The sequence below is a fragment of the Perognathus longimembris genome, chromosome 17 (assembly GCF_023159225.1).
Source record: "Perognathus longimembris pacificus isolate PPM17 chromosome 17, ASM2315922v1, whole genome shotgun sequence".
NCBI lineage: Eukaryota > Metazoa > Chordata > Mammalia > Rodentia > Heteromyidae > Perognathus > Perognathus longimembris.
Window position 1 is genome coordinate 27872328 of NC_063177.1, and position 24039 is coordinate 27896366.

The window sequence follows — 24039 nt, forward strand, 5'->3', positions numbered from 1 at the left end:
CCTGGACAGAAAAGCCATTGAAATTCCACCTGAAGAGAAAGAAGCTAGATGTGGTGGAGCACTCTGGTCATTATATGATAGGAGGCTCACCGTCCAGGTTGGCCCAGGTATAAGACTCCATCTTGAAAATGCAAAATAGGCTGACAGAGTAGCTCAAATGCTAGAGCACTTGCTTAGCAAGCACAAGACCCCAAGTTCAAACCCAAGTACTGAAGAAGGAAAAAGGTAGGTTCTATTTCTAATTGAGGAACCTTAGGAAAAATGTTTAAACTCCCTGGGTTTCAGTTTCTTCAACTGGAAAATTCAGAAATTAGAATAAAATAAAGTCTCTTCCAGATCTAAAATTCCACTTCTATAATTCTGATCTAAGTAAGGTTTTTATTTTTAAAATGGCACAAAAATATTTAAAACTATAGACTAGCAGTCTTTAATTCCCACTTAACTGCCTGGGGAACAGGAAATGTTTCTTCTCCCTACCTTAACTCTGTTATACTAAGATAAATCCTTACTAAAACTTCAAAACTAAAAGTATAGACTATCTGGGCACATTGTACATTCCTGTCATTCTGCTCAGGAAGCTCAGGAAGAAGTGTCTCTTGAACCTAAGGGTTTGAGACCAGCCTGAACAACAAAGCAAGACACCAACTAAAAAAGAATAGATTTCTGGGCACAGGTGGTTCATGTCTGTAATCCTAGCTACGCAGAAGGCTGAGAGCTGAGGACTGCTATTAGAAGCCAGCCCAGGCAGACAAACCCACAAAATTCTTTTAAAAAAAAAGCTGGAAGTAGAGCTGTGGATCAACTGGTAGAGCACTAGTGTGGAGCAAAAAAGTTCAAAAACAGTGCCTAAGCCCCAAATTCAAGCCCCAGGACCAGCACAAATACATATGTATATACACATATTTATGTATGTATGTTGTATCACATATATGTATTTTATAAAGATATTTTACATATCTATCTATATTTATAGAGAGGACGTGTAGAATTATATGAAATATATATCTATATGCACACACTACATAGTTTAGAACCAAACAAATGTCTTCACATGGTCCAGTAGGATGGAAGCAATGCATTTTTTTTTGTAAAAAAATACAAGAACTTCTGCTTTGTGCATGAGGTGTACTCTTAAAAGTTGAATATATATTTATCGTGATAAGTATAATTAGCAAATTCATCTGTTAGAAAAAAAATCTTTCAGAATACATATAATAGCCTTTTAATTGAATCATTCCTGTGACTTGAACTCAGGGCCTGGGGTGCTGTTCTGAGTTGTTTAGTTCAAGGACAGCACTCTACCATGTGAGCGCTACTTCTGGCCTTTTGGTGTTTAACGAGATAAAGAGTCTCATGGATTTTCCTGCCCAAGCTGACTTTGAGTCTTGATCCTCAGATTCAGCCTCCTGAATATCTAGGATTACAGATGTAAGCCACCAGCACCCAGCCCATATAGCTTAGAATAAAAGAGATATTAAGAGATATGCACATATCATACATTTAATATAATATAATTAAAATTTGGCACATGTACTAACCAGAGGAGATATCAGAAGAGAGATAATACTACATGGCAGTTTGGAGACCAAATGTTATGGTATTGTGCATACTGCTGACATACAGTATCACCTGAATATTTTCTAACTTTAGCAGCGTGTAATATTTGTTTGAACTGGATCTTTTTTATTTTTATTTATTTATTTATTTCTGGCCAGTCCTGGCCAAATACTAAGTGAAGCTTAATATTTTAAACAGAGTACTATATTATTCCATCTCTACTCTACCATCTGACATCAGTCCAATTAATATTTTCCATTAGAAGGAGAAAGCAGCCAGGCACCAGGGAGTGACTCATGCCTGCAATCTTAGCTACTCAGGAGGCTGAGATCTGAGCATAACAGTTTGAAGCCAGCCCAGGCAGGAAAGTCTGTAAGACTCTTAATCTTCAATAAAAAGCTGTATGTAGAGCTGTGGCTCAAGTGGTAGAATGCTAACCTTGAACAAAAGGGTCCAGGCCCTGAGTTCAAGCCCCAGGACCAATGAGAGAGAGAGACAGACAGACAGACAGACAGACACAGAGACAGAGACAGAGCGCACGCTCGCATGCATGCACGTGCGTGTGTGTGAGAGAGCAGTAAGTCTAGAACTGATTATGAAAGCTGGCTCTCTTTCAGCTTAGTATATTACACTATTATGAAGCTAAATCCACAATAGATAACTGAATTATTATAGATAAAACCATTTGATTTGTATTCATTTTTAAATATCAGGGTTAGATATATTCTGTTGCATGGACAGGATAGTATTTTAGTCAGATCTTTTTCTAAGATGACTTATTAGTATATTCTACATGCATATTAAGACAATACACATTTTGAGATGGCAACGTGAATTCTTGTTATAAACCAAGCCAGGAAGCATTTTCATCACAATGCCAAACCTACACAAATCACTAAAGACATTATTAGATAAATTAGAGGTTTAAAAGTACATCCTTCCTGACACTGGCAATGCAATGTGGGCGTCTGCACAGCACCCACAGCTGTGTTTTAAGAGCCTTGGCATAACACTGCTAAGGTAATAAAATCCTTCAAAGTGGAATGTTTCCATCAACTACCTTTGAGAGAGATTCCTCTTGGATTTATATATTATACATAATAATATTATATATCCCTCATATATTATGATGGCGTCATCATACTGTCTGCTCAGTATGCCCTCCCTACGATAAGTCATAAATGTTTAATTTCTGATCACCCTCATTCCCAGTTAATCATATGTATTCTAAATCTAAAATAACACATTAAACTGAAAATAAAGAATGCAAATTCTCCACCTGTTTTAGTATTCTTTCTCTTACTGGACTAAATGGAGTTAATGAGGGCTGAATTTTTTTCCTCTTTAAGCTGTTTTTCTATAGCAACCTCTAGGAATGCCACCTGGAGTCAAATGATTATAATGCCCACACATCACAGGCTCTTTTCATTAGCTTTTTTAAGTCTAAACAATACCTACCAAATGACTAGAGCCTACAGTTCTGGGTTTGGGGTTCTCACAACAGAAAACTCACTCTTTACTGCTGCTATCAGTTTAATCTTAGCAACCATTTTTGCTCACACTGACCAGGCTGACATTCAAGCAGAATCAGAGCAAAGTATCAATATGAAGCAATTGAACAAGATATCAATATGGCCTTGAATTCTTGAGCCTCTTGCCTCAGTCTCATAAGTGCTGGGATTACAAATTAATAAGAAAATTGCTAATTAGCAACTTAGATGTTACAACTTTATCAAAGATCAAACTAATACCAAGGGCTGGGGATATGGCCTAGTGGCAAGAGTGCTTGCCTTGTATACATGAAGCCCTGGGTTCAATTCCCCAGCACCACATATATAGAAAACGGCCAGAAGGAGCGCTGTGGCTCAAGTGGCAGAGTGCTAGCCTTGAGCAAGAAGAAGCCAGGGACAGTGCTCAGGCCCTTGGCCCAGGACTGGCAAAAAAAAACCTAATACCAAGGCATGTTCAGAAAAAGAAATGAGCTTAGCCATAACTACCTACCATGCCAGAAGTAATTAAATCCAAATTGCACTGAAATAGCACTGTGGGCTAATACTACAGTGTTATCCACTTATTTCACTCAGGAGCATCTGACTATGATTCCCCCTATCTTGATTCACTCTGTTCTCTAGGGATGCCTAATTTCTCTCCTACGTTTTTCATAAGGTTCTGTTGTCTCTGTGTATTTTTATGTTTCTATCTTTTCTCCCTAAACTTTTGTTGTTTTGTTTTGTTTTTGTTGCCAGTCCTGGGCCTTGGACTCAGGGGCTGAGCATTGTTCCCTGGCTTCTTTTTGCTCAAGGCTAGCACTCTGCCACTTGAGCCACAGCGCCACTTCTGGCTTTTTCTATATATGTGGTGCTGAGGAATCGAACCCAGGGCCTCATGTATACGAGGCGAGCACTCTACCACTAGGCCACATTCCCAGCCCCCTCCCTAAACTTTTGTATCCTCTTCCACTATATTGTATGTCTTTTCCTTTACCAAGGAAAATATACTACAGGCATCTCACTTATATTAGTGTTTGTTTTCTCTGCTCTCTACTTAAGACTGCAGATATTTGCTCTATTATGGTTGTTGGTACTTAGTCCTCAATATCAATGTCTTATACACACTGCTCAATAAATATGTGCAGAATGAATAAACTACATTTTCCTGATATATGTTATGTTTAAGCTTTTCCCTATTTGGTTTTTGGGGTTTTTTTGCCAGTCCTGGGGCTTAGACTCAGGGCCTGAGCACTGTCCCTGGTTTCTTTTTTTCTGCTCAAGGCTAGCACTCTACCTCTTGAGCCACAGCACCACTTCCAGCTTTTTCTGTTTATATGGTGCTAAGGAATGGAAACTAGGACTTCATGCATGCTAGGTAAGCACTCTACCGCTAAGCCACATTCCTAGCCCTCCCTATTTGGAAGGAATTTTTTCTACTAGTAGAAAATAAGACAAGGGGGCTGGGGATATGGCCTAGTGGCAAGAGAGCTTGCCTCGTATACATGAGGCCCTGGGTTCGATTCCCCAGCACCACATATACAGAAAATGGCCAGAAGTGGCGCTGTGGCTCAAGTGGCAGAGTGCTAGCCTTGAGCAAAAGGAAGCCAGGGACAGTGCTCAGGCCCTGAGTCCAAGGCCCAGGACTGGCCAAAAAAAAAAGAAAAAGAAAAAGAAAAGAAGACAAGGGGTTTAGAGTTCTTGCTTAGAATGCAAAAAACTATGGGTTTGGCCCCCAATTATTGCAAAAAAAAAAAAAGGATAAAATCAATATACTTACAAAAGAGCACCTAAATAGAGTTGCACATGTAGAATAAGAATCTTGGGCTAGTGCCAACCAACAGGTAATAACCATTAGAAAATAAGAACTTTGGTCATTGGTTCTTCTCTCATAGTCAACTCTAGTAATTGTTTTATGCCAAGGCTTCTTTTGTTTTAGAGTTATAGTCTACTGAGGTTTGTTCTTCAAGTGCAATTATTCTAGTTCATCCAGATTCTATATCTAATATTGACTATCAATTTTAAACACAGCTAATTTTTATTTTGTTCATTTTTCTCACATTTTCTGTCCCTATGACTTCAAATATGTGTGTTCTCCTTTTGCATTCCCAATGTGCATTTATTCCATTGGAAAATCCTATTAATATTTATTCATCTACATTTTTATTAACCTCAGTTATTAGTACCAGAGGGTTACAATGAGTTTGACAATTCCATGTGTGCATATAGTGCATCTTGATTAGACTCACCCCCTTTATCATTCCACCTTCCTCTCTATTCCCTAACACCATATTTTTTACACTGCATCTTCCTTACCTATCTGTGTTTTGTTCTAGGGTTGTTTGTTTTTGGTTTGTATGGGCAGTGTCTCACTGTGTATCCCAGGTTGTACTCAAAGCCACAATTCTACTGCCTCAGCCTCCAGAAGGCTGCAAGTACAGATATATACCACAATGCTTATCTGTGTTCTAGTTTTAGCAAAATGTTTACAAAAGCCAGGTGCCTGTGGCACACGCCTGTAATTCAAGCTACTCCAAAGGCTGAGATCTGAGGATCACAGTTCAAAGCCGGCTCAGGCAAGAAAGTCTGTGAGACTCTGATCTCCAGTTAACCACCAGAAAACCAGAAGTGGTGCTGTGGCTCAAGTGGTAGACCGATAGCCTTGACCTGAAGAGCTCAGGGACAACACCCGGGCCCAGAATTCAGGCCTCACGACCACCACCAACAACAACAAAAAATTACAAGCTTTTAAAAACTATTCAAGGAAGTATATTTTACTACAACTTTCATGAGTTGACTTACAAGTTCAGCAGTTTTTCAACTGACACATTATTATTTTCCAACTTGTTTTATTATATGTTATTTACATAAACTCCTTGCTTGTTTTCCTTTATAATAATTAGTCATCTGTTCTTCTTGGACCAGCTATTTATAAGGGGCTCATATGAAAAAGGAGCATCAGGTTATTAGCAACTTCCTAGTTCCTTAAAACACAAGGTTGTGTGAGAGTTATTTTATTCTGAGCTTCTCCCAGCCAACAGATACTGGCATAGTCTTAAAATATGGCATATTTCCAATTCCACATTAGCTCTTTCTCTTCTTGGTGCCAAACTAGCTAATAAGCAGCTACTGCTGAATGAAATAGTTGATTTTTGTGCTCAGGTCACACAATCTATTTCAGAGAATATACTCTATGAACTTTTGCTAAGATCTGCAGGTGTAGGCATCATGTCTCATTTCTTCATACATATTTTGCTCTTAACTGCCTTTGGAAAACCATTTTCAGTTTTGTGATTTAATATTACGGATATTTCTTACTCTTCTTTTAGCTAATATTACCTTTTTTTTCTTCCCCCAATATTTTCCACTGGTGATTCTGAAATTAGTAGACAGGGTCATTGCTATTCTACTATTTAAAACCTTATAATGAGCCCCTGTGAGGGGGTATTGTTTTTAATAGCTATCCAACTGCTTTTCAGAAAGGAAATGATCATATGAAAGCATGTGAATTAAGCATCTTGATTCTTAAGTAGACTGATTCAAATAATCTTTTCTTTTCTTTTGTAATAGGGCTTGAACTCAGAGCCTGGGTGCTATCTCTTCTTTTGCTCAAGGCTAATGCTCTATCACTCTGAGCCACAGCTCTACTTCTGGTTTTCTGGTGGCTAATTGAAGATAAGCGTCTGACGGATTTTCCTGCCCAGGCTGGCTTTGAACCATGATCCTCAGATCTCAGCCTCCTGGGTAGCTAGGATTACAGGTGAGAGCCACCACTGCCTGGCTATAGCCCTTTTTGTTTGGGTGGTTTTTTGAATTAGATTTCGTATTTACACCCAGGGCCAGCATAAACCCTCATCATCCTATGTATGCCTCCTGTGTAGCTCACATGATAAGCCACATATCACCATATCTAGCTTTTTATTGGCTGAAATGGGAGTCTCATGAATTTTTTGCCCAAACTGGCTTCAAATCACAATCCTCTTAATATCTCCCTAGTAGTTAGAATTACAGGTGTGAGCCACTGTACTCAGCTAGAAATCAGTAACTCTAAAGTTGATTCCATGCATGCTGATTTATAGTTAATGCTGTAATCTATGTGTTTTCTCAGAATCTTTTCTTAAAATTTTTAATTATTGTTGCATTAATTTTGTTGTTTGTTTATTCATTTCTTTGTTTTGCCTGTCATGAGGCTTGAACTCTGGCCTCGGTGCTGTCTTTATATAAATAGATTCATGTAACATGTATTCCATGTGTGGCTCCTTTTAGAAAAGTCTTTTGCGGAGTCACCCATGTTATTATTATTTTTTTATTTTTTTTATTTTTGGTCAGTCCTGGGCTTTGGACCCAGGGCCTGAACACTGTCCCTGGCTTCTTTTTGCTCAAGGCTAGCACTCTGCCACTTGAGCCACAGCGCCACTTCTGGCCATTTTCTGTACATGTGGTGTTGGGGAATTGAACCCAGGGCTTCATGTATAGGAGGCAAGCACTCTTGCCACTAGGCCATAGTCCCATCCCTCATCCATGTTATTGTATAGAAATAGTCCATTTTTTTCATTGTGGATAGCTTCCCATTTCATTAGTAAGCTATAGGTTACTTATTTTCCTGATGATGGACATGAGGTATGTTTCCTGGGTTTTTCTATGATAAATAAAGCTGCTTTAAACATTTCTACATGTGTCTATTTTTGGACCTATATTTTCATTTCTCTTGAATAAACACCTAAAAGCAGAATTGATAGGTCACAGAATAGGCATATTGTTTAGTTTTATAAGAAACTATAACACCTCTTCACAAAGTATACCATTTGTATATGCAAAATAACAATATAGAGTAGAGTACAGGTTGCCAATATCTCCTCTTGTCATATTTTTTTAAATTTCTCTTTTACATAGGAGTACCATTAAATTACCCAAGCTGTCCTTGAACTCATGGGTTCACATCATCCTATTGCCTTAGCCTTCTCTATAACTAAGATGAGAATTACAAGCATTTGCCACCACACAAAGCTCTCAATTTTCTTAATTTAAGCTATCTTGATATAGTAATAAAACATGGCACTGTGATTTATCACCAATTAACCACCAAAAAGCCAAAGTGAAGCTGTGGCTCAAGTAGTAAAGCCCCACATTGAGCAGAAAAAGCAAAGAGAGCACCCAGACCTAAGTTCAAGCCACAGTACAGGCACAAAGAAAAACAAGCAACATACCCTGGCCTCTGTCACCTGTTGGAAACTAAATGATGTGTATGTTTATATATGTATGTATATGCATATATAAATATAAACCTAATATATATGAGACATTCTTTTACATTTGGAAATAGGGTGTCTATTTGGAGTCATTAGCACTATCCCTCTAAGTTGTAAGAGATCTAAAGTCTTGATTTGTGTTAACGGTACCTATTATCTTACCTAACCAAAGATTTGAATTTTAACTTCAAAGGCAAAAAATTAAATTAGTGTGTATATGTGATATCTCTGCAGCTGTGATGCTAATTGTTGCTTGTCTCTTTGCATGTTTGGGTGTACTTGTATTTCAGAGTACACAGGCCTTCTGCAGTGCAAAGATTGGGAGGAAACATTACCAAGTAGGTGTCCTCTAACATGAAAGTGTCACGGGTGCCAGCCTTTTATAGGACTATATGCATACATTCCTAATTGCAACAAGGAAAGCTTAATAAGGCTGATGTAATGCTATAAATCATATTTATTATCCTAGATTGCTGTATTAAATAAAAATAACTAAGCTGTTCTGTCAACTGTTATGCTGCTTCAAAATTTTAACCACAGCCATTCTGTCTTTGTCACTGTAGATTTGATCCTCCTCTGGAGCATTTACAGTCAGGCCCATAGGCCTCCCTTGTAGAAGTGCTTATTTGTCAAATTGAGTTTGTTTTTAAATTTTTTTTATTTTTTTATTTTTTTTTGCCATTCTTGGGGCTTGGGACTCGGGGCCTGAGCACTGTCCCTGGCTTCTTCTAGCTCAAGGCTAACTGCACCTCTTGATCCACAGCGCCACTTCTGGCTTTTTCTGTCTATGTGGTGCTGAGGAATTGAACCCAGTGCTTCATGCGTACTAGGCAAGCACTCTACTGCTAAGCCACATTCCCAGCCCTTGCTTTTAAAACTTAATGTAGCTAGGTAGGTACCAGTGGTTTACACCTATAGTCTTAGTTGTTGGGGAAGCTAAGCTCTGAGGATAGAGGTTTAAGGCCAGACAAGGCAGACAAAACCATGAAACTGTGTGTGGTTTGTGTGTGTGTTGGGACTGGGGTTTAAACTCAGGATCTGAGCACTAACCCATAGCTTTTTCATTCAAGACTAGTGCTCTACAACTTGAGTCACACTGCACAGCTGGCTTTTTGGTGGATAACTGGAGTTAAAAGTCCTATACAGCTGGGTGCTGGTGGCTCATGCCTGTAATCCTAGCTATGCAGGAGGCTGAGATTTAAGGATAACAGTTTGAAGCCAGCCCAGGCGGAAAAGTCCCAGTGAGACTCATCTCCAATTGACCACTCAGAAACCAAAAATGATGCTGTGGCTCAATTAGTAGAGCGCTAGCCTTGAGCACAAACAGGCTCAGGGACAGTGCCCAGGCCCTGAGTTCAAGCCTCACAGCCAACAACAACAACAAAGTCATATAGATCTGGCACCAGTGGCTCACACCTGTAATCCTAGCTACTCAGGAGACTGAGATTAGGATCAGTGTTCCTAGCCCAAATAGGAAAGTCCATGATCTCCAGTTAACCACCAAAAAGCCAGAAGTGGAGCTATGGTTCAAGTGTTAGAGTGCTTGAGGAAAAAAAGCTAAGGGACAGTGCCTAGGTCCTGAGTTCAAGGCCAAGGAATAACACCAAAAAAATATAAAACAAAACATCCCAGCAAAGAGGAATCATACAGAGACAATTTTTTGTTTTTTTTTTAATTGTTCAGATAAGAGGGGATATTATCTGTTTCCAAATAGTCACTTACACCAACATTCCAAAAGTAACTCATGATGAGAAGTTAAGAGAAAATAGTTCATAAACTTAGGTAACTGATATCCATGCCTGTCTACTTTAAAACTGGACATAAACTTACATAGATCTAGGAGAAATCTAGATGTTTCAGGACCTTACATTGTTAATGTTTTAACAGGCTATAAAACTACGAGTGATATAGCTGAAAAGCTAACTCTACTAAAACTGTGAGATAAAGATAACAAGATAGGCAATACCTCAAAGCAGAATTGACCTTGATATCCTAACTATAGCACAAGTATAGCTCCTCCTCTATATTCATAACTTACAGATGGTGATGATCTCCAAATGATGTAACCACTCCTACAGGGCCCATGGATCATCCAGGATTAAAGTAAAACGTTGTCCTTAACAGGTAGTTGTGACCTAACCACTACATCTAAAATAGAGGACAAATGGATCTAGATTGCCATCTTTATTATAATTATCAATTTACTATACTGTTTCTGTGAACAGCAGGTATGGACAATGAATTAATCTATAAATTTTACACTCCCTAATGTTTTTATGACTATTATTTTAATTCCCATAAACTATCCATACAGGGAACAATTTGTACTTTAAAAATGTATTAACTGAAATATGGTAGATTTAAGGGAGATTTCAAATAGTCTGATTGCTTAGAAAAGCAAAATCAAACACCAGGAAGCAGATATTGAAAGGGGTGGGATGGGGTCAAGGGGAAAGGGACAGATGAATGAAGTGGGAACAGTGCAGTCAAGAACCCAATGTAGTGCTGGGAATGTGGCTTAGTGGTAGAGTGCTTGCCTAGCATGCATGAAGCCCTGGGTTCAATTCCTCAGCACCACATATACAGAAAAAACCAGAAGTGGAACTGTGGCTCACATGGTAGAGTGCTAGTCTTGAGCAAAAGAAGCTCAGGGACAGTGCCTAAGCCCTGAGTTCAAGCCCAGGACTGGCAAAAAAAAAAAAAAAAAAAACCCAACCAATATATATCCTACAAAACCAGTGAGGGAGGGGGTGCATGGGTAGGGGATGAGGGTTGGGTGAGAATGCTGAAAGGGATGATCAAGATATACTGTATTTATAAGCTGCTTTGTTAAATGACAGCTCCTTTGTACAACTACTTAAAGATAATAATTTTAAAATATTGGTTTTGTAATCCTAGCGCTAAGGAGGCTAAGATCTGAGGATCAAGGCTCAGTCAGCCCAGGCAGGAAAGTCCATGAGACTCTTATATCCCATTAACCACCAGAATAAAAAAGCCAGAATGGAGCTGTGGCTCAAGTGGCAGAGACTAGCCTTGAACAGAAAAGCTCAAGCATAACATCCAGGCCCTGAGTTCAAGACCCAGGGCTAACATTTAAAAAAAAGATTTTCGCCTGATACCTGTCATCTACAGAGAACTCAAAAAACTAAGCCCCTCCAAGCCCAATAAACCTATTAGGAAATGGGCAAAGGAGCTAAAGAGAGACTTCACAAGAGAAGATATAAAAATGGCAAAGAAACACATGAGGAAATGCTCAACATCCCTGGTAGTAAAGGAAATGCAAATAAAAACAACCCTGAGATACCACCTCACCCCAGTTAGAATGGCCTATACTCTGAACTCAGGCAACAACAAATGCTGGAAGGGGTGCAGGGAAAGAGGAACCCTTCTCCATTGTTGGTGGGAGTGCAAATTAGTACAACCACTTTGGAGAACAGTATGGAGGTTTCTCAAAAAGCTCAATATAGACCTACCCTATGACCCAGCCATACCACTCCTAGGCATCTATCCTAAACAGCAAACCCCAAGATATCAAAAAGACATTTGTACTTCCATGTTTATCGCGGCACAATTCACAATAGCCAAAATATGGAAACAACCCAGATGCCCCTCCACAGACGAATGGATCCAAAAAATATGGTACTTATACACAATGGAATACTACATAGCAATTAGCAATGGTGAAATATTGTTATTCGCAGGGAAATGGTCAGAACTCGAACAAATAATGTTGAGTGAGACAAGCCTAGAACACAGAAAACAAAGGGGCATGATCTCCCTGATATATGACTGTTAACAAAGGGAGACGGAGAGACAGTAGAGACCAAGTCTGTGAAACCAAAAACTGCTTGTCAAATAGTATTCCCCACAGGATTAGGGCAGCGACTCAACAGTATGTAACTAAAACCAAACAATTACTCAACATATAAAGGTCAAAAATTGACCTCTCGGGGAATACAATAGCTCAAAAGCTAGGTATGTACGTTCATATAAGACTACTGTCGACATGTGGTCTAATATCGACATTACATTTAAAGCCCTAGGCGAACTTTCTTGGGTGTGGCCACGTGGCTACTGTATATGGCCACGTGGCTACTGTATATGTTCTTGATACATTGTATATTGTATATATGTCTACCTGACCTAGAGAAGGGATAGAAAAACAGGGCGTAAGATATCACAAGAAATGTACACACTGCCCTACTATGTAACTGTACCCTTTTTGCACAACACCTTGTCAAAAAATTTATGTTCAATTAATAAATAAATTAAATTAAAAAAAAGATTTTCACCAAATTGTCTTTGAATTTTCTTTGTGATATCTTCTGGTCCTGATGTAGCCAAGTCAGCCAAGTTTCCTACCAACTGAATTTCATATACCACCATCTAAATCATAGAGAGAAACCATGTTTTGGTCCTTTGTAGTTAGGCAGAGTCAACAATCCACTTTCAGCTGAGAACCAGTTACTAGAGACAGACCATTAACATTTACCCTTTTATTTATTTCCATTTCCTGGAGTTCATTTTGGTAAATATTATTTTATATTATCAGATGCACATAGGCTTTGCACCTTTGTGTCTACATTCCTTTTAAGATTAAAAGGATACAACAGTGGCTCACATCTATAATCCTAAGTGCCTAGAAGCCTGAGGTCTAAAGACTGAAGTCTAACTTGAAACCAGCCTTGGAGACTCTTATCTCCAATTGGCCACAAAAAGCCAGAAATGGAGGTGTGGCTCAAGGGCTAGATTTCCAGCATTGAACACAAAAAGCTTGTGGGAGGTCTCCAGTTCAGGCCCCAGTACTACCATTAAAAAAAAAATCTGGGGGCTGGGAATATGGCCTAGTGGCAAAAGTGCTTGCCTCGTATACATGAAGCCCTGGGTTCAATTCCCCAGCACCACATATATGGAAAATGGTCAGAAGTGGCACTGTGGCTCAAGTGGTAAAGTGCTAGCTAGCCTTGAGCAAAAAGAAGCTCAGGGACAGTGCTTAGGCCCTGAGTTCAAGCCCCAGGAATGGCAAAAAAAAAAAAAAAATCTGAACAAGCCAGTTGCCGGTGGCTCATGCCTGTAAATCCTAGCTACTCAGTAGGCTGAAATCTGAGGATCAAGGTTCAAAGACAGCCCGGACAGGAAAGTCTGTGAGACTTTTATCTCCAATTAACCACCAGAAAACTGGAAGTGGCCCTGTGGCTCAAGTGGTAGAATGAAGAGCTCAGGGACAGCACCCAGGCCCAGAGTTCAAGCCTCATGACCCACAAAATAAATAAATAAATAAATAATCAGAACAAGGGGCTGGGGATATGGCCTAGTGGCAAGAGTGCCTGCCTCATATACATGAGGCCCTGGGTTCGATTCCCTAGCACCACATATACAGAAAATGGCCAGAAGTGGCGCTGTGGCTCAAGTGGCAGAGTGCTAGCCTTGAACAAAAAGAAGCTCAGGGACAGTGCTCAGGCCCAGAGTCCAAGTCCCACGACTGGCAAAAAAAAAAAAAAAAAAAAAATCAGAACAAGATTTTACAGCATTAGATTGAGACTTACATGAACCTTTTTTCTACTTGACAAAATTCCAATGATCTAAGTAATCTCTAATTGATAAGAATATTCCCTTAAAATTTCTACTGGCTTAATAGTTCAGTACTTGAAAGAACTATTTTTAAATTAGCCTTAAATATACACCAAGCCTCCAATACAGTTGGCAGCTTCAGAAAAGCTTAATTACCCTCTTTTTCTCTTAACTATCCAAAGAAACCAATCCAGTAACTACCATAGTACTTATTACCTGCTGTGAACACAGTCAAGTGGATTTCCCACTGTTAAATTCAGAAAATAAGCATTAAAAAAAAAGAAAAGAACTAGGAATTCAGATATAGGAAGCAACAAAATATAGCAACGAGGGACAAAATGAGAATTTCAGCCTCGTTTTTGAAACTAAGAAAGATGAGAAACTATTTTCAGGAATTTTTTGGAAAATATCTAAGAAAACGCTTTTTATCCACTGTAGTAAAATAAAAGTCAAATTAAGGATGGAGTGATTCATTGCAATTTTTTATAAATGCTACTTTATAGAAAAGCAGTGAATAAAATCACATATTGACTTTGCTTATTCGTTTTGTTTTTGTTGCCAGTCCTGGGGCATGGACTCAGAGCCTGAGCACTGTCCCTGGCTTTTTTTTGCTCAAGGCTAGCACTCTACCTCTTGAGCCACAGCGCCACTTCGGGCTTTTTTCTATATATGTGGTGCTGAGGAATCGAACCCAGAGCTTCATGTATACGAGGTGAGTACTTTACCACTAGGCCATATTCCCAGCCCCTATATATTGACTTTGAAGAGACTAACAGGGCCAGTAAAAATTTTGTACAAGAATAGGAAATCCTTTAATAAATAAAAGCCAGAAGTATAGCTGAAGTATTAGAAAACCTTTCTTTAGCACACAAAGCACTGAGTTCAATCCCCAAGACTCTCAAGTACTGGGGGTGGGGCTGTGAAATTTTTTTATGCAAAACTATACCAATATAAAATATGTATCAGTCTCCCAGTGAGAATAAAAAATTTCTGGCAAGATATGTCCTTAATGAAAATGAAACCTTAATGACAGCAACATATCTGGATATTTCCTCAAGAAAAATTGTCAGTAAATAAAGTAGAAGTATATTTTAAAAGTGCTACAATCCCCTAGCTAGAAAAACAAACATAATAACCAACAGATAACAAACAATAGCAAAATTATAACAGTAATACACCCTAGAGCTCATTAAAAAAGATGAATATACTAGGAGGTATACTAATTGAAATCAGATAATTCTTTTTTTTTTTTTTTGGCCAGTCCTGGGCCTTGGACTCAGGGCCTGAGCACTGTCCCTGGCTTCTTTTTGCTCAAGGCTAGCACTCTGCCACTTGAGCCACAGCGCCACTTCTGGCCATTTTCTGTATATGTGGTGCTGGGGAATAGAACCCAGGGCCTCATGTATACGAAGCAAGCACTCTTGCCACTAGGCCATATCCCCAGCCCCAGATAATTCTTAAAGTTACTGAGGAAATCTCTGTGAATGAACTTACTAGTGATATATAACATTTCATTATTTGTATGGTAATTGATGTGTATGAAGAATCTTCACATATGTAATTTCAGTTTGCCTTTATTAAATCCTGTGAGGTAGATAAAGTAGATATTAAAACAAAAAGCATTACTGGAACAAATCACCAAATGTATCCAGTCAACTTTCAACTTGCAAGTCGAAATTATATCTAAAATATCCCTAATATCAGTTATAATTTTTTGTGACAATTATAAGCAAAGGCTTATGAAGAATAAAGATAAGGCTTTAAGCTGGGCACTGGTGGCTCATGTCTGTAATCATAACTACTCAGGAGGCTGAGATCTAAAGACTGTGGTTCAGAGCCAGCCTTGGCAGGAAAGTATGTGAAAGTACTTATAAAAAGCTGAAAGTGGCACTGTGGCTCAAATGGCAGAGCACTAGCCTTGAGCACAAAGAAGCTCAGTGATAGTGCCCAAGTCCTGAGCTCAAGTCCCAGGATAGGCAACAACAACAAAGACTTAAGAGGTTGTGCACTGGTGGCTCATGCCAGACACACACAAAAATAACTCAAAAAGATTAGGGGAAATGGTATTACCTCCAGGCCTGTGTAGTAGGAAATACCTGTACACAATTTAGGAGGTAGAGATAATAAGAATCATGCTTTAAAGCCAGCCACTGCATAAAGTTTGAGACTCCCATCTCAACCAACAAACTGAGGGTGGTGTTACAGTGATATATGATTTGCTATCCCAGCAATTCAAGAGGCACAGTAGGAGCAGCATGGTGTATATAGGACAGAAGGATTATAGTCAAAGAAGACCTGCACCAGGAAAAATGCAAGACTGCCCAAAATAACTACAAACAGAGCAAAAAAAAAAAGTTGACTGTATTGTTTAAGTGATGGAGCATGCCTATCAAGTATGAGGCTATGTGTTTACAACCCCAGTGCTGTTAATATTTTCTACTTATTGAACCTAAGTGCCAATGTCTTTATATACATGATCTCGTTTAAACCTTATAACAATCTGTAACAGTCAACTAACAACTGATTAAGTATTAGGAACGTTTTGTTCAAAATATTTCTTTCCGGGGGCTGGGAATATGGCCTAGTGGCAAGAGTGCCTGCCTCGTATACATGAGGCCCTGGGTTCAATTCCCCAGCACCACATATACAGAAAATGGCCAGATGTGGCGCTGTGGCTCAAGTGGCAGAGTGCTAGCCTTGAGCAAAAGGAAGCCAGGGACAGTGCTCAGGCCCTGAGTCCAAGCCACAGGACTGGCCAAAAAAAAAAAAAAAAAATTTCTTTCCATATGACCTAATGTTCTTTAAAGACCTAGGGATGTTATTCAATGTTAGAATGCTTGCCTGGCATGCATGGATTCCTGGGTTAAATCCCCAGCACGAGGGAATTTTTTTTAACCTACTTAAACGGTGAACCTCTGAGTATATATACTGAAGAGTATGCACAGCCCCCTGGTCCTGGGCTTGAACTTTGGGCCTGAGTGCTGTCCTTGGGCTCCTTTTTGCTCAAGACTAGCACTCTACCACTTGCCAGAACACCACTTGTGGCTTTTTTGTGTGTGAATAATTGGAGATAAGAGTCTCCGAGACGAGACTTTCCTGCCTAGGCTGGCTTTGAACAATCCTCAGATCTCAGCCTCCAGAGGATTATAGGAGTGAGCTACCAGCCCCCAACCCTAGACACATTTTGTAAGTAAAAGGGCAGGTATTAAAACACACTTTCAGATAACTAATCCAAAGTTAATTTCATTTTACATTGTAAAGGGAGTGTGTTACAGTAAGAGCTAAACATTTAATACTCCCTTAGCAATAAAATTACTTCACTATAATGACAGTGTTTAATACAGCTAAACTGACTGTAAAGAGTGTTACAAATGTGAAATTTAGTGTGTTTGATAATTGTAACTGATAATATGACATACTTGTGGGTTACAACAAAAACAAGCATTGACAGTTAAAGTTACCCCCAATCTTCTCAATCCCTTCTTCTTTCCTTCTCTTCCATGTGAACACCAAAAATGACAATAGTTTTTGATACTAAGTAGTGAGCAAATACTTGTAGGAAACAAGGTAAACTGTCAAAATCTAGATTTGATTTGGACAAGGATTATGTGCATTTTTAGTTAGTTTAATCTAGAGAAAAATCATAAAGTATTGGTAAAGGTTTTTTTTTTTTTTTTTTTTTTTTTTTTTTTTTTTTTTTTGCCAGTCCTGGGGCTTGGACTCAGGGCCTGAGCACTGTCCCTGGCTTCTTTTGCTCAAGGCTAGCACTCTGCCACTTGAGCCACAGCGCCACTTCTGGCCATTTTCTGTATATGTGGTGCTGGGGAATCGAACCTAGGGCCTCATGTATACGAGGCAAGCACTCTTGCCATTAGGCCATATCCCCAGCCGTAGTAAAGGTTTTGTTGGGGCTCAGAACATAATACCTCCAAATATGAAACCTTAGCATGCTGACCATTTTGAACAAAGGAGATTGGAGAATGAAAGATTTCAGAGGGATGTCAATCTGACTTTCTGTTGTCCCTCTGCTGCACCTTCCAACTATCCTATACCTCTGCAATCAAGTCATAGAAAACAAACTTCATAACCCCAGTCACATCTTTTGAAAAACATTATCAGATAAACCCAAATTGAAAAGCAGTCTATAAAACATCCAGCCAGTGCTTCTTAGGACTGTTAAGCTCATAGGAAACACAAAAAGACTGACCACCTGTCAAAGGCTACAAAATAATAAAACATAATGATTAAATAAAATGTACTATCCTGGACTGAATCTTAAAACAGAAAAAAGACATTACTGGAAAAAGTGATAAAAATCCAGCTAAATCAAAAAATGTAAATAATTAACCAATGCTAATTTCTTAGTTTTGTCAAATGTACTGTGATAATGTAAGATTTTTAACATTAGGGGAAACTAAGCAGCAGATGGGAGGGGTTAGGGGTTTAGCGCCATGGGTAGCAAACTTATCTTGCATATGGAGGGCCATGAAGTCAATTCCTAGCATCACAAGGGGAAAATGGGGGAACTCTAACTTAGTAGCTTTCCTGTACACCTAAAATTAGAACTAAAAAGTTCATTTTATTTATTTATTTACTTATTTATTTTGCCAGTCCTGGGTCTTGGACTCAGGGCCTGAGCACTGTCCCTAGCTTCTTTTTGCTCAAGGCTATCACTCTACCACTAGAGCCACATGCCACTTCTGGCTGTTTTCTATATATGTGGTACTGAGGAATCAAACCCAGGGCTTCATGTATACGAGGTGAGCACTCTTGCCACTAGGACATATTCCCAGCCCTCCATTTTATTTTTTTTAAACATGATAGGAAAGCTTATTATTAGAAAATAAAGAAGGCAGAGAACAAGTGCACATGGCATAAATATGCTGTAGGAAGACACCCAAAGTCCAAGAGTCCCAAGTTAGGTCTAGCCCTCACTCCAATATGACAGAGACATGATGGACAGAGAAAGGATATTTATTACATGGCAGCTATGAAAGATGGCACTTCAGTACATTTTCAGCTGTCTTTAGAGGTTGGTTCAGACATTGGTTTCAAGATTAAATAGGGAGAATTGGAGGCAGGGGGTACGAAAGGTTATATGTGTAGTTAAAAAATAGTCCGAAGTCGAAGGTATGGCCTGGTTGACCATTAGCTCAGTCTTTTTCTCTGGAGGAATTCTGGAGAAGCTGCTATTACTTTATTACTCGAACGGGACAGAAACAAGGTGGTTGCCTAAGTTTTGGACTGTTGGCTTTTTAAAAATTTTGTAATCAAGTTTATTATGGCAATGCACACAATGTGGCATTTACCATCTTAACCATGGCTAGGGATATAATTTAGTAGTATTTAATAAAGGTGAGCTGTTATGCAACCACCACCCTATCTTTTCTATGACCTTTTCTTTTTTTTAATTGATTTATTTATTGTCAAAGTGATTTGCGGAGGGGTTACAGTTTCATACGTAAGGCAGTATGTACATTTCTTATCAAACAAAATATGGAATGCTTCACAAATTTGTATGTAATCCTTGTGCAGGAGCCATGCTAATCTCTGTGTCGTTCCAATTTTAGTGTATGTGCTGTCAAAGCCAGCCCTAGACTGTTAGCTTTAAGATAATAATAAGACATATCTGAGCCCCAGCTTGTTTTCCACTCAAGATGGTTATCACTGATTCTGGTCTTTCTTGATGATTATAAAGTTGACTACAGGGACTGGGGATACGGCCTAGTGGCAAGATTGCTTGCCTCGTATACATGAAGCCCTGGGTTTGATTCCCCAGCACCACATATATAGAAAACGGCCAGAAGTGGCGCTGTGGCTCAAGTGGCAGAGTGCTAGCCTTGCCTGAGTCCAAGGCCCAGGACTGGCAAAAAAAATAAAAATAAAAATAAATAAAGTTGACTACATGGGCTGGGAATGTGGCTTAGTGGTAGAGTGCTTGCCTAGCACACACAAAGCCCTGGGTTCCATTCCTTAACACCACATAAACAGAAAAAGCCGGAAGTGGTGGTGTGGCTCAAGTGGTAGAGTGCTAGCCTTGAGCAACCGAAGCTCAGGGAAGTCGAAGAGACCCTGAGTTCAAGCCCCAGGATTGGCAAGAAGAAAGAAAGGAAGAGAGAGAGAGAGAAAAAAATTGACTACAGCAGAAAATATATAAAAACAAAGGGCACAGATACAAAGTTGGAGAACTTTTAATTAATTCATAGGACTCAGTAAATGCATCTTACGCATCTTCCTTACAGAGCTTGGTCCTGGGATAAATAGTGAGATTTGGATGCCTTTCTGATTGGAGGGACTCCTGTTGCCCGTAAGGTTGTGATGCCAAAGATTTCCTGTCTCATCCTTATTTCCTTGTGTTCTCTCTCTCTCTCTCTCTCTCTCTCTCTCTCTCTTTCTCGCTCTCCTCGCCCCCCAGTGCTGAGCTTTTGTGCTCAAGGCTAGCTAGCACTCTGCCATTTGAGCCATAGCTCCACCTCTAGCTTTTTGGTGCTTAATTGGAAATAAGAATCTCACAAACCTTTTCCTGCTTGGGTTGGCTACAAACCATGATTCTCAAATCTCAGCCTCCTGAGTTGCTAGAAGTTAAGCCATATATAGCTCAAGTGAGTGCCAGCTTGAATGAAAAAGCTACCAGTGAGAAGCTATGAGTTCAAGCCCCAGTAATGATACCAATAGTGATAATAATAATAATAATAATCATCATCATCATCATAATATAATCATTGTAAGTTTAAGATTGCAGGAAAAACTCTTAATTTGGATTTTGGGTTCTTGAATCCAAATTGTGAATCCTCAGTTGGAATATTGTGAATATTTGATACAAATATTGATACAAATATGTGAATTAATTAACAGAAAAGGCAGTCTCATTAAGTGTTCTCTAGAAAAGGTCTAACCATGAACAGTGACTGATGACTCCTTTAGGAAATGCTTTACAATGCACTTACTTGACTAAATGAATACTTAATAGCTATACTTTAAAAACAGAACAAAATGGGCTGGGGATATGGCCTAGTGGCAAGAGTGCTTGCCTCTTGAAGCCCTGGGTTCTATTCCCCAGCATCACATATACAGAAAATGGCCAGAAGTGGCACTGTGGCTCAAGTGGCAGAGTGCTAGCCTTGAGCAAAAAGAAGCCAGGGACAGTGTTCAGGCCCTGATTCCAAGGCCCAGGACTGCCCACCCCCCCCGCCCCGCCAAAAAAAAGTAGAACAAAATGCTCTAGGAGCTTGACCAGTGGCTCAGGCTTATAATCCTAGTTACTGAGATCTGAGGATTGTGGGTTGAAGCCAGCCCAAGTAGAAAGTCCCCATGAGATTCTAATCTGTACTTAGCCACCAGAAAACTGGAAGTGGAGCTGTGGTTCAAAGTGGTAGAGCCAGGCTGGGAATATGGCCTAGTGGTAGAGTGGTAGAGTGGTAGAGTGCTTGACATACATGAAGCCCTAGGTTCAATTCCTCAGCATCACATATATAGAAAAATCAAGAAGTGGTGCTGTGGCTCAAGTGGCAGAGTGCTGGCCTTGAGCAAAAAGAAACCAGGGACAGTGCTCAGCTCAGGCCTGAGTCCAAGGCCCAGGACTGGCAAAAAAAAAAAAAAAAAAAAAAGTGGTAGAGCCCTAGCCTTGAGCAAAAGAGATCAGAGACAGGGCCTAGGCCCAGGCCTTGGCCCTGAGTTCAAGCCCCACAACCCCTCCCCCCAAAAAATGCTCTAGGATCCCTGTCACCTAAGTCCATCACAGCAATGCAGCACCACTTTTTTAACCAAAAAATTGACAGGAAAAAAATTTCAAACATTTATCTTCCTTCATTTTATTTCTCCCATAAAGATCTACAGTATATGCCAAATTAATTTGACTGCAAGCCTACCTTAACAGTGAGAAGGAAAAAATTATTTTAGAACTGTTTAGAAATGAATAACATACATATAAAACATTAGTTTATATAATATATGTATGTATGTATGTATATATGAAGAATATAATGAAAGAATGAATGGCAGTGTTATAAGCAAGTGAAAGGCTTTGAGTTCAAACTCTGATGCCTTAAAAAAAAGAAAACTATTTGGAATTGGGGCTTGAGTGGTAGAGCTCAAGGTGAACAAATGGAGAGAGGTCTCTCTCTGCTTCCCAATTTCCAGCAAATCATTGTCCTTGAAACCCACAGCACAAAGAATTTTGAGGGGTTTCTCTAAGAATTTTGATAATCTCACAAGGTAGAAGTTTAGCATAGATTTATTTAGCAAAACAGAATAAAGCTGGGAGAAAAAGAAAAGAGAAGGAAAAGTATCGGCTATTTGACATTCGGGGAATAGAAGCAGAGAAGCTCAAATGTTGGTCTTGCCATGAGTGTATTTATACTTTTATGGGAGCACATAAATCCGAGAATTCATTTTGAATCCCCATATAGAAGTGGTAATATCAGCTAGCAACTCCTAATCATTCTGCCAGATTTTCAAATGTGGAGTCAATGGATTCAGGGTGACTCTATTACCCAAACACGGATAAGATAGGTTTTATTATTACTTAAGTTAGAGACAAAGTGAACAAATGCTGCAGTGGTACTCACTAGACATTACGTTGAAAATGAACTATACAACTTGTGGGTGGGACAGGAGGAAAAAAACTGAGAGAGAAAGGAGGGGGTTAAATTATCCAGAAAGAAATGTACTCATTACCTGATTTATATAACTGTAACCACTCTGTATGTACATCACCTTTATAACAATAAAAAATAAAAAAATTTAAAAAAGGAAACAAGAGGCATAACCAAAACATTGGGACAAGTAGTCTAATATTTACAGCTTTTCTGATCAATTCATATACCCTTTAATTTTCTGTCTCCCCATCCATACGAGGAGTCTGCAGCTTATTTAACATCTGAAAGAAAGGAAAGCAATGAGAGGAAAAGCCTACTGATCTAGTAATTTTTCAGTTTTCTTCATTCTATTTCAATCCCTGAATTTGGCCTCTTAAAATGTTTTTAATTTCTTTATTGCCTCATCTTATCTATCCCTGCCTCATTATAATTCCCCTAACCACTCTTCCACTCTTGTCTGGAAGGACTGAAGGCCATGGAGAAAAATCCTCTTTATAGTGAAAAATGACCATGTCTGTAGCAGCTCACTATAATCCTAGCTATTCACAAGCTGATACCTGAGGATCAAGGTTTGAAGCTGGTCTGGACAGACAAATCTTAAGAGACTTATCTCCAGCAAAAGGCCAGAAATGGAGGCGTGGCCCAAGTGGTAGAAGGCCACCCCTGAGTGGGGAATTGCTAAGCAAGGACACAAGGCCCAGAGTTGAAGCTCCAGTATCAGCACCAAAACAGGGAGAGGGAGAGAGGAGGAAATGGGAGGCAAGGGAAGAGGAAAAAGAAAAAGAAATTAAAGAAAAAAGTCAATAAGACCAAAAAAATTAAGTATAAAGACCTTTCTTATCTGGAAATTTGGCCATAAGAAATTATTTCCCCTTTCCACATTTTAATTTAGTTTTTATTTTTTAAATAACAGCTTCACTGAGATACAACAAATTAAAGTTTATTTATGATCCTCTTACCACTATCTGTCTTTTAACTATCACCTAACAAGGACACAACTCTCCCTAAGGGCATTCTGCCAGGTATTTAAGCATTCATCTATAAAGTTCACCTGAGAAGAATGTTAATTTTTGCTGTCTTTCCTGTAAGAATTTTTAAATGCTTTTATTTGCTTTTCTTTTCTTTTTTTTTAAGAACACTTTCAGGAGCAATCCTGGTTCAGCTGCTTTACTGACAGCTGTCAGAATCTCTGCCCAGTCATGGCACGGGACAGCTACGACAATGTGGTGATGGAGGCTGGACTGGGGCTACTACTGCTACCTGTCTTAGTCCCCAAGTCCACTGGTGATGGGACTCTGAACAATATTGCTACAGTTCCTGAAGGACAGGAAGCAGCTACTTGAATGCTGCATACTCATAGGAAGTGTGGCAGCTGCCAAACCCTTTCTTCCAGCTGTAATTTTTGACACCTACAGTTGATTTAAACATTTCACAAGTACTCTAGAAAACTTCACCTCACCTACAGATGCCTAGAGGAAGCTTTGATCTGAAAATGACCAGAAAAATTCCAGTCAAACAACAGGAAACACCACAGCTATCATGGCTGTGGATCTTTGCCCCAGGAGACAATGTTGCAGT

At 39.3% G+C, this 24039-nt stretch overlaps 1 protein-coding gene and 1 non-coding gene across 2 annotated transcripts in view; both read right to left on the reverse strand.

Annotated features, from left to right (window-relative positions):
• Positions 1-24039, reverse strand: part of Ppm1e (protein phosphatase, Mg2+/Mn2+ dependent 1E) — a 106807-nt gene that overhangs the window by 32927 nt on the left and 49841 nt on the right. The gene's annotated exons all lie outside the window — the stretch shown is intronic.
• LOC125366665 lies at positions 19355-19458 on the reverse strand. The gene has a single exon (XR_007213950.1). It is a non-coding gene; the product is annotated as a U6 spliceosomal RNA (small nuclear RNA).